At 45.5% G+C, this 12,246-nt stretch overlaps 1 pseudogene; it reads left to right on the forward strand.

Moving 5' to 3' along the window:
• Positions 1 to 554: 554 nt before the first annotated feature.
• LOC132241635 (pre-mRNA-splicing factor RBM22-like) lies at positions 555 to 1,983 on the forward strand (annotated as a pseudogene).
• Positions 1,984 to 12,246: the final 10,263 nt, after the last annotated feature.

Here is a 12,246-nt window from a genome sequence, read left to right on the forward strand (position 1 = left end):
GGCGGGCCTCTGGCCAGAGGCCAGCTGGGGCGCGCAGGATGCTGGGGCAGCGGCGCCCCGGTGATGAGCCCCAGTATCTCACGTGCCCCAGCCCATGGAGGCAGGGATGGAGGGCGGGTGGGCAGACCTCTGGCCAGAGGCCAGCGGGGTGCGGGATGCTGGTGTTGTTGCAGGCCAGGCTGAGGGACCCCCCACCCCCCATGCACAAATTTCGTGCACCAGGCCTCTAGTAAAATAATAAAAAGCATTATGCTGAGCGCGAAATGCCAGGCATGAAAGAGGATACACTGTGTGATTTCATTTATATGAAGTTCATGAATTGACAAAATGACTGTGGTGATAGAAATTGTAACAGTGGTTGTCCAGAGCAGGGGACTGATTGAAAAGGGTACAAGGGAACATTCACAGGAGTGGGAAGTTAGGTATCTTGCTTGGTGTGTTGGTTATACAAATTTGTCAAAACTCATCAAATTGTACAATTAAGACAGGTGCATTTCACTGTGTGTAAATTTTACTTCAATTAAAACCTTAATTAGGAGCCAGCCTAGGGCCTGATGGGATTGGGGCAGTTCTCTTCCAACCTGAAACCCACTGGGGCCTCAGAAGCTCTCAGGGTGGCAGCCTCTGGTTCCAGCACCGATAACAGGCAGAGCTGGGAGGATGCGGGCTTCGCCATTCTTGGCCAGGTGTGTCTTGGAGAAAACGCATATATCTGAATAACCAAAGAAAGGTATGGGAAGGAATGCAAAATGTGTGCCAGGCCATTCACAGTGTGTCGCTGGTGCCCTGGGGTCCACGTGCATTTTGAGGAGACTAACCTGTGCCAAACCTGTAGTAAATTGACGAATACCTGTCAGACCGGCCTCTTGAATCTAGGTCCATGGTTCTCAACCTTCTAGCCCTTTAAATACAGTTCCTCATGTTGTGACCCAACCATAAAATTATTTTTGTTGCTACTTCATAACTGTTATGTTGCTACTGTTATGAATTGTAATGTAAATATCTGATATGAAGGATGGTCTTAGGCGACCCCTGTGAAAGGGTCGTTCCACCGACAAAGGGGTCGCAACCCACAGGTTGAGAACCGCTGATCTAGAGCATAGCCTGCCCGTCCAGGTTCCTGATGCAGGGTTGTCTTTAAGGATGACATGCCAAAGCCAGATGTCAACAAGTGATACTACACACAGACAATGGAGAGGCAGGTTTCTAACTCTTCTGGAACATGGCCAGTTGGCATGCTGGGGAAAGCCACGTCCACCAGCAACATGCTGCTCACACTGGCCCGGGCCACACCCTACTACAAAAGGAACCGACCCCACATTTGCACTTTCTGGGTGAAAGGAGGATGTAAGAAATGAGAGGAGTGTCCACACAGACTTGAGAAGCCTATGGATCCAGATGACCCCCCTTGCTGATCAGAACATTACAAACCAGTATTATGGACTCAAGACCCTGTGGCAGGTAAGCTCTTACACCGGGTTTCAACAAGGCCTCGTCTGGACCCACCGGAGGACAAGACTCTCATCACACTATATGCTGGTGGTCTGGGCAATACCACTACTGAGACCGATCTCAGAAATCATTACCGGTTTGGAGGGAGCCGGTGGTCGCGGTTGTGCAGAGACAGCAGTGTGCTTGCATCCAGTCTGGAGAGATCCGGACGATCGCCATGGTGCACAGAGATCCGTGTGCTTGCATCCAGTCTGGAGAGATCCGGACGATCGCCATGGTGCACAGAGAGCCGTGTGCTTTCATCCAGTCTGGAGAGATCCGGACGATCGCCATGGTGCACAGAGAGCCGTGTGCTGTCATCCAGCCTGGAGAGATCCGGACGATCGCCATGGTGCACAGAGAGCCGTGTGCTTTCATCCAGGGTGCCAAAAGGCAGGCTGCAGAAGTGGCCGGGGAGAAGTCCTTTACCAAGTTCATTGTCAATGGCGTAGACTCAACATGAAATGGGGAAGGCCGTTTCAGGGCTGTTAGGAGCTCCTCCTCTTCCTCCTGCAACAGAAGAAGCCTCTACCACAGTGGTTCTCAACCTGTGGGTCGCGACCCCTTTGGGGGGCGAACAACCCTTTCACAGGGGTCGCCTAAGACCATCGGAAAACACATATATAATTACATATTGTTTTGTGATGAATCACTATGCTTTAATTATGTTCAATTTGTAACAATGAAATTGGGGGTCACCACAACATGAGGAGCTGTATTAAAGGGTCGCGGCATTAGGAAGGTTGCAATCTACCCCGCAGTGGCCCTCCAGCTGGTGAACACTGCCCTGCTGCCACACCCTGGCATTGTCCGGCCCCATCCTCAGGTTTGGAGCCACACAGGCTCCACCCAATGCGACCACCTCCTCCTTTCATGATGGCTCCAGGACTAATCCACTGTCCTTCTCAGGACCCTCAGAGAATGGGAGCTCATGCCAGGAAACAGCAGCCCCTAGCACATTGTTACCACTTGGGCTCTACAAAAGACAGGGCACTGAAAAATCCCAGTACACAAATCTTGGAATAAATATATATTTCCCTTTTAAAAAAATCAAATTGTACACTTCAGATACTGCATTTTAATGTCTGTAAATAATACTCAATTTTTACAAAAGTTTAAAAATGCCATGACAGAATAGTTTTTAAACTTATAAAAACAACAAAATCTAGCCCTGGCCAGGTGGCTCAGTTGGTTGGAGCATCATCCGATACGCCAAAAACTTGCAGTTCGATTCCTGGTCAGGGCACATACTTGTTGCAGGCTTGATCCCTGGGAGGCAACTGATCAATGTTTCTGTCTCACATCAATGTTTCCTTTTCTCTCTCTCTCTCTTTCTCTTTCTCTCTCTCTCAAAACAACAAAAACATATTCTCAGGTGAGGATTAAAACTAGTTTTTTAAATCTACAAATTAATATTGATATGATTAGGAAAACTATATTCAGAAAAAAATCTCATAGCCTTAAGTTTATGTATTTTAAAAATAGAAAATGATAAAATAAAATAAATAGAAAATGAAAATTAATTTTTTTTAAAAGTGTCAAAAAAGAAAAGTCTAAGAGATCAGGAGAAGTAAATTAATAATAATATGAAGATAGAAATTAAAAGCAATAGATTTGATCAATCTACAGCTAATGTCTATGAAAATATCAATAAAATCGGCAAACACCTCATAGATTTAAACCATAGAAAACACACTGAAATCATTAAAATTGAGAATTGGGCTTTATGCACAGATATAGGAGCATGTTATAATGGCATAGGAAATTTAAATGTACCACTCTAAGTTAAAAATTCTGAAAATAACGATGAAACACATGATTTTCTAAAAACCCATAAACTTCCAGAAATGATGAGAAAGTAGTCCATCTGGATACCAATAACCATGGAAGAAATGGGCATTTCTGCCTAAATAACTCCAAATGCTGCACCACGTCTAGACAATTTATAGTGAGCTCTACCAAAGCTTTAAGGAAAGATAATTCACATATAATTTAGACTGTTCCAAATCACAGGAAAAGATGGCACACTTCCCAATTCATTTTCTCAAACCAGCAATGCCAATTCCAAAGTCTAACAAATGGAGCACAACAAAGGAAATCACAAACTAATCTCCCTATTAATATAAATAGCATGCTAATCCAGGAGCATGTTAATATACCAGTCAATTAATTAGTCACTTCAATACATCAGAAGATTAAAAAGTAATTACTTTAATAAACACAAAAATCAAAAATAATTAAATGCAATATTTTAAAAATACAAAAGCTTCCTGATACTAGAAGAAAACCTCCTTAATCTGTTAGGAAATAGTTATTGTATATAAATAGCCAATATTATAGTTAATAATGAAATACGATAGCTTATTCCCATTAAACTCAAGACCAAGGATGGTGTGCTCATTATTAGTTAAGATTTTTCTGGAAGTTCTAGTGAATTCAATAAGACAAAGAATTTTTAATTGATAAATTTTAGAAACACAGGAGAAAATTAATCTCTATTTTCAGATGATGCTTTTCTAAATAGATAACCTAAGTTAATCAAATAAAAATTCACTAGTAGGAGAAGTCAGTAAGGAACTAGTTTAAAAATATACAAAACTCAACAATTTTTTTCCTATAAACCACCAGTAATCAGTTCAGAAATTTAACAAGGAAAAATCCCCATTTTATACAACCAGCACAATCATAGAATACTTAGGAAACATACGAAATGTGAGGTTTTAAGAAAAATGGCTGCAGAGTAAGTGGAGCTCACAGACCCATCCCAGGACCAAACTGGAATTACAACTAAAATACAAAAAACAACAACAACACACACACACACACACACACACACACACACACACACCAAAACAAAAAAACACAAAAACCTGAATAATCAATTTAAGACTAGCTGGAGAGAACCCTGATAACAACGAACTGAAAGTGGAGACCACATAGAGACTGGTAGGAAGTGCGGAGGCGTGAAAAGCATGGCCAGGCTCCCACACACAGGAGCTGAAGTTTTGGAGAGATATCTCAGCTGTGGGGGGTTGCCACTGAAAACTCTTGGGTCTAATACTCACACTGGGCCCCCCAACAGAGAGCACCAGAACTGAGAACGGTGCCCACATAACATCTGGCTATGAAAAGCAGCAGGGATGCTGTCTGCCAGAAAGAGACTGCTGGAAATTCAGGCATCCTCTAAAGGGCCAATTTTGAGTGCAGGCACTCACCTTGGCCTCCAGCACAGGGAGGGCAGAGTGGACTGGAGCAATCTGGGACTGCTGGCTCCTAACTGCTCACCTGCCTGCCTGCCTGATCACCCCTAACTGCCCTCCCCTGCTGGCCTGGTTGCCCCCAACTGCCCTCCCCTGCCGGCCTGATCGCCCCTAATCGCCTCTGCCTCAGCCCCCACCACCATGGCTTTGTCCGGAAGGAAGTCGGACATTCAGAAGATGGCCAGTCAACCCGATCAAATTAGCATATTACCCTTTTATTAGTATAGATCAGCCATGGGCAAACTACGGCCCGTTTGAAATGAATAAAACTATTGAAAAAAAAGACCGTACCCTTTTATGTAATGATGTTTACTTTGAATTTATATTAGTTCACACAAACACTCCATCCATGCTTTTGTTCCGGCCCTCCGGTCCAGTTTAAGAACCCATTGTGGCCCTCGAGTCAAGAAGTTTGCCCACCCCTGGTCTAGATAGATTATATAGGATAGGATTGCTTAAATGGGGTGGGAGGAGCCTTTTTCAGCAGGAGGAGATGCTCTTGGCAGAAAAAAACACATAATCCCTATATCTGGACTGATAGCCAGCCATAAGCACTATACTGCCAAACCGGTCATTAAAAAATTGAACCGCGTTTTTACACCTTACACCAAACAGCTGTTGCCCTTAAAACCCCTCCTCAGGCCCCACCTTAGGTTCTGTCTTTGCAGTTCACCCAGATTAGGTTCTGATTGGTCAATTTCTACGCCCGTCAGTGTCAAAAGCTCCCCCTCCTAGGCAGCCATTGACTCCTCACAGTTCATTCAGATTTGGTTCTGATTAGTCAGTTTTTATGCCAGTCAGCGTCTCCAGGCCTGATCAGAGAGACGGGGCTGATCAATAGCCACCCCAGGCTGCTGGCAAGCGGGCTGAACTCCTGACCTCTCTGAGAGAGAGAGAGAGAGAGGCTGGGCTGCTGGCGAGGCCTGGAGAGGGAAGCAGGGTCTGATCCGCAGCCTGAGCTATGAATCAGACCCGCCTTCTCTCTCCAGGCCTCACCAGCAGCTGTAGCAGCTGGTGATCAGCCCCACCTCTCTCTCTCTCCGAGAGGTCAGCATTTAAGCCCGCTGTCCGTGCAGCCTGGCGTTCAGTCGAGCCTTCGGTCGTGTTGGACGTTACAGACCCTGGCTCTTTACATGTATAGATATGTATAGCCCGTGGACACAGGCAATAGGATAGTGAAGACCTGGAGGGGTGGGTGGGCACTGGGAGGAGGGGCAGGGGCGGGAGGATAATAGGAGATATCTGTAATACAATAGAAAGTATATTTAAGCAAAAAATAAATGTGAGCCTGGCCAGTGTAGCCAGTGGTTTAGCATCAACCCATGCACCAAAAGATGGCGGGTTCAATTCCCAGTCAGGGCACATGCCCAGGTTGCAGGTTGGATCCCCAGGAGGAGGTGTGCAGGAGGCAGCCGGTCAATGTTTCTATCTCTCTCTCTTTTTGCCCTCTCCCACTCTCTCTAAAAATCAATAAAAAAATATTTTAAAGAAATGTGAAACATCTTATATGATGCAAACTACCAAACATTACTGAGGCCCAGAAAAAAAACCCTGCTTATTAGAGTGTTTGATATCATAAACATTAAGGCAATCTTAATGAAAATACCAATGAAATGTTTAATTTTAAAGAACAAACAAGTTATAATTGGCAGAAGTTACTTTAAAAGATGTATCATATTTGTTTTACCAAATGTTAAAATGTACTAATAAGATATATACATTCAAATAATAGAGTACTACAACAGGAATAGATAGAATCAGCACCAATTACATATAATCACTGCCTCTGTAATAAAAATGCCATCTTAAATTAAAACAATTCTCTATGGCCCAGGCTGGCGTAACTCAGTAGTTAGAGCTTTAGCTGCGCACCAAATGGTCACAGGTTCGATTCCCAGTCAAGGGCACGTACCTAAGTTGAAGGTCCCTGAGCGCATTCGGGGGGAAAACAATTGATGTGGCTCTCTTAGAATGATCTCTCTCTCTCTCTCTCTCTCTCTCTCTCTCTCTCTCTCTCTCTTTCTCTCTCTCTCTCCCTCTTCCTCACCCTCTCCCTCTCTCCCCTCACCCTACCTTCCACTCTCTTTAGAAAGTGGAAAAATATCAATGAGAAAATATCCTCAGGTGAGGGTTAAAAAAAAAAAACCACCCTCTGTGAATGGAGGAGGAGCTATTCCCATTTAACAGAGGAGGAAACTGAGGATCAGATAGTAAAGTAACTTATGCTAGATCACCCAAATAGCACCCAGCTAGAAAACATTATGAACAAGGATTATTTCCTGGAGGTGGAATTACAAATATTATTTTTCTACTTTGTAATGATCCCTTTCTATAGCAAATCCTATCTAATAAAAGAGAAACATGGTAATTGGCGTACGGCCGCTACCCTTCCCATTGGCTAATCAGGGTGATATGCAAATTAACTGTCAGCCAAGATGGCGGCCGGCAGCCAGGCAGCTTGAAACTAACATGAGGCTTGCTTGCTTCAGTGACGGAGGAAACCAACGTTCCCCGCCTGCCTTGCAGGCCTCTGAGCCTGCAGTTTGAAACATTTTAACAAATATAGAAGCTAAAAAAAAACCCAGAAACCAGCTTTCAGCAAGCTGGGATCTCAGAGCTGGAGTCAGAGCTGGAGTTATACATTGTTTTGAACCGAAACAAACCAGATACCTACTTTCAGCAGCAGAGGCCTAAGAGCTGGAGCCTCAGAGCTAAAGCTGGCCCAGAATTAAAATGGAAAAAAAAAAGAAAAAAGGAGCGGTTGGAAGCTTCCATCACCCGCCAGCCTGAAAACAGCCCACAGCCCCTCACCCAGACTGGCCAGGCACCCCAGTGGGGACCCCCACCCTGAAGGGTGTGTGACCAGCTGCAAACAGCCATCATCCCCTCACCCAGGCTGGCCAAGCACACCAGTGGGGACCCCCACCCTGAATGGTATGTGACCAGCTGCAAACAGCCATCATCCCCTCACCCAGACTGGCCAGGCACCCAGTGGGGACCCCCACCCTGATCCAGGACACCCATCAGGGCAAACCAGCCAGCCCTACCCATGCACCAGGCCTCTACCCTATATAGTAAAAGGGTAATATGCCTCCAAGCACCGGGATCAGCGGAGCCGAGTGGCCTCCTGGCACCGGGATCAGCGTGACAGGGGGCAGTGCCCAAACCCCCTGATCGCCCTGCAGCTTTGTGTGTGACAGGGGGCGGGGCCACAACCTCCCTATCCACCCTGCTCTGTTTGTGACAGGGGAAGGCGCCCCAACCCCCTGATCAGCCCTGCTCTGTGCCTGATACGGGGGACCTCCCCAACCCCCTGATGGGCCCTGCTGTGTGCGTGACAGGGGGTGGCGCCGCAACCTGCCCATCGACCCTGCCTTGAGTGTGACAGGGGGTGGTGCCCCAACCCCCCAATCGGCCCTACCCTGAGCATGACTGGGGGTGGCATTGCAACCTCCTGATCCGCCCTGTTCTGTGCATGACAGGGGGCGGTGCCCCAACTCCCCAATTGGCCCTGCTCTGAGCCCGACCAGGGGCTGCACCTAGGGATTGGGCCTGCCCTCTGCCACCCGGGAGCAGGCCTAAGCCAGCAGGGCGTTATCTCCTGAGGGGTCCCAGACTGCGAGAGGGCACAGGCCAGGCTGAGGGACCCCCCTTTCCCCCCGAGTGCACAAATTTTTGTGCACCGGGCCTCTAGTTCAAATAATAAGGATAATTTTTTTAACTATTAAACTGATGTCAATTTTATTTCTGATATGTTGTGTTATCCTGCCTAATCAACAGCATTCATCACTTTGAGGAGGAAAAGCGTATTTCTCAGTGCAAGGACAGGGAAAAGCCTTTCTTTTTCCTTACTGTAACCTTCCACAATTTATGAGAAGCATCTTGTAATTAAACCCCAAGATTGTTAGCTCCCCTGATTCAAACAGCCATTCCGTTCAAACTGCAAGACAAGATAAGCTATTCACAAAGCTACGTTCTTGCATTCCCTCTCCTCCTGGCTGTTCTCATAACTCAGGGATAATTTGCACCAAGAAGTCTCTAGTTCAGTGGTTCTCAACCTTCCTAACACTGCGACCCTTTAATACAGTTCCTCATGTTGTGGTGACCCCCAATTTCATTGTTACAAATTGAACATAATTAAAGCATAGCGATTCATCACAAAAACAATATGTAATTATGTATGTGTTTTCCGGTGGTCTCAGGTGACCCCTGTAAAAGGGTCGTTCGACCCCCAAAGAGGTCACGACCCGCAGGTTGAGAACCGCTGCTCTAGTTGGTAGAAAGTTCCCTTCTCCCCTCCCCTTCAAACAAGCCTCTTTTGAACTCTTCATAGCTTTTGCTCTGAGCATGTTTTACAGGCTTGGGGGCGATACTGACAAGACACCTCCCCAGGACATCTGCCCAGCTGTCCCCTGGAAAGCAAGCAAACTGTGATTTTCAAGACAGCCCCTGGTATCTGCTCGACTTCAGCCCCAGTCCTCCTCCCTTCCATGTCACCTAGCAACAGCAGCCACTACTCTTTAAAAATGGAAGCTGCTTTCTGCTCCTGCCCTGTATCGACTAGTGATACACCAGCCCTTCCCTCTCTTGGAAAGTGAAATAAACTTCCTCTCCGCATCTCCTCTTTTAGTTGTGAATTCTTTCGCAGCCTGTGTCACCAGCCAAACCCTAACACTCAGTTTGATCTTCAAACCAGAATTCTAGCACACAGAAACAGAAAGACATGAAAGCTAGGGTGGTTGGTTGGTTGGTTTTCTGAGGAGAAATACTCTCAAAAAGAAATTTAATACCCTCCATACATCAAAATAGTCCAAGTATGGCCAACTTAATCAGAGTCTTACAAAATCCATAGAGTATGCAAGAAAGAAGACATGGCATTCCCACAATTCAGACTCAAAAAATAGAAAGCCCACTGGGCCCTGGGGAGAGGGCAGAAAGAGGTCATCCAGGAAGTCCTCGATTCTGTCCCCACACCCCACGGCCAATGAAAGTGGGGAAGGTGCACTAAAATGCCCCAGATGGTTTGAAGTCATGCCAGAATTCAAAGGGAGACGCAAACCCCACTTTCTATTTGGAACTTTGGTAAAAAGATCATCTGCAGGTCCCTTGTACGGTAATATACAGTAGAATGAAAACAATGACATGGGTAAACAACACCAAGGGATGGGGGCGTGGAAAGGGAATGATGCTACTGGGTCACATGAGGTCATCCACAACAGTGAGCATGAAGAGGGGTTCAGGCACCAGTGGGACACGATGGAGACCTTTTCCAAGAGCAGCCATCTTGAATTTCCCTTAACTGGAAACTGGTCACAAGCTACACCAGCCACAAAAGCATTAGCAACAGGAAGGACAAAAGCATCTGCAGAAAGGACAGAAGCAGACACTCAAAGATGAGGTGGTGCCCTGGCCAGGTGGCTCAGTTGGTTGAGCATTATCCCCTGCACCAAAAGGTTGTGGGTTCGATTCCCAGTCAGGGCACATACCTAGATTGCAGGTTCAATCCCAGTCCGGGCAAGTGCGGGAGTTGATCAGTGTTTCTCTCTCACATTGATGTCTCTGTCTCTCTCTGTGTCTCTCTTCTTTCCTCTCTCTAAAATCAATAAACATATCCTCAGGTGAGGATTAAAAGAAGGGATGAGATGGCATGAGTTACACATCAGAGTTCAGTGGGAACCAACAAAGGAAGATCTGTCTTAGGACATACATCTCTCCAGCTGCCAGTTGGTCATACAGCTTCTCTCTGAGCCCAGAGAGCAACCAGACACAGGGAAGAGGAGGAAGGGAGGGTGCCCAAGAGGGACATGGCAGGGAGAGGAATCCGCCAAGACTGTCCATTTACCAACAAAAGAAAATGGAAAGTAATCTGGAAGAAACCATCTGAAAACTGGAAGAGACATTGACCTATGATGAGAAGTTTTATCTTCGCCCCCTCAACACAGGAAAGTCAGAGGAGCTACATTGCTTTACATATATGAGTTTTAGTTCATCAATTTTGATGCTGCTATGTGTCTTCCTAAGAATATCTATCATGTGTTTAGCACTTAAGGTGTTTCAGGCACTGTGGTAAATGCTTTACATGCAAATCATAGTCTACACAACAATCTCAAGAGGCAGGTGCTATCATTAACCTTGGACTATGGAAGAGTAAACTGCGATTTAGGAATGTTAAATAAACTTCAGGTTAGACAGCAAAGAAGTGATAAAGATTTGAATCCAATGCCAGAACCCACACTCAAAACATTATGTAATCCTACCTATGTACTACCATTATGCTCACTCTTCAGATGTTAAATAACCCAACCAGCAAGTGGCAGAGCTGGGTTTCAACCAAGGCAATCTGGCTCAAGATATGCCAGTTTCTATTTCTTGAATAATTTTTAAGTATTTTAACAAATCTATTTATTTTTTACAATTTTTTTTTATTGATTTTGGAGGAGAGAGGAAGAGAGGCAGAGAGACATCAATTTGTTGTCCCACTTATTTAAGCATTCACTGGTTGATTATTGTATGTGCCCTGACCGGAGACTGAACCTGCAACCTTGGTGTATCGGGACTGTGGACGAGGCAGGGGGCGGGGGTGGGAGGGTGGGGGGGGCACATGCTAACCTGACCAGCTCAGGGAAGGCCTGCATGGCTGTCTTACAAACTTAAAGACCTAAAGTAACCACAAAGGATGGTCTGAAACTAAAACATTAACTAATAGCTGTTATGGTGGGTAGTTATATCCTAGGTTGGTATCTTCATTGACAAGGTCAGCCTTTACCTTAACTGAGCCTATTGTCTTTTTGCATCTATGATAACATATCCTTGAAATGTCTGGGTAACTTCTAACTTCCCTTTTTCTGGATGCCCTTGGGGCACAAACTAATGTGCTGGGCGCCAGGACAGAGACCACAAATTCCTTCATAATTATGTTAATTGTTCCTGCACCCACCTAAGTATGTATCTATCATTTTACTTTTTATCCAATCCCAGGGGTTTCTCCCCCCCACTTTGCTTTCTCCTGCCTCTCTCATTCATCACCAATGGATTTCATGTAACCCACCTATGCCCCCTCCTCTGATTGCAATGTATGAAAATAGATGAAAACCCGCCATTCTCTGGAGCATTATCCCAATCCCTTGAGATACTGCGTCCCAGCAATTGTCGACAGCTGGCTTAAATAAACTCATAAAAACTCTTTACAGGTTCGAATGTTTTTACATTAACAGGACAGTGCTCTAGCCAACTGAACTACTCAGCCAGGGCCTGTTTATCAACATTTTAAATCTTCCTGCTGCTGTTATAACTATGAAAATCACAGGGAACACAAACTAGATTAGGGTAGTGGGAACTAAAAAAATAACAAGATGTTAAATTCAGCAAGGTTGTATGAATAGAAACTTTTTGAAAAAGAGACAAGCTGTAGGAAGGAGTGAAATTGTTGCTAGCAGGACACTAGGAGCTATGAGAACTGTTATAATCTAGCAACGCAGCATTACAACTGACAGCC

This window comes from Myotis daubentonii, chromosome 9 (genome assembly GCF_963259705.1).
Source record: "Myotis daubentonii chromosome 9, mMyoDau2.1, whole genome shotgun sequence".
NCBI classification, from domain to species: domain Eukaryota; kingdom Metazoa; phylum Chordata; class Mammalia; order Chiroptera; family Vespertilionidae; genus Myotis; species Myotis daubentonii.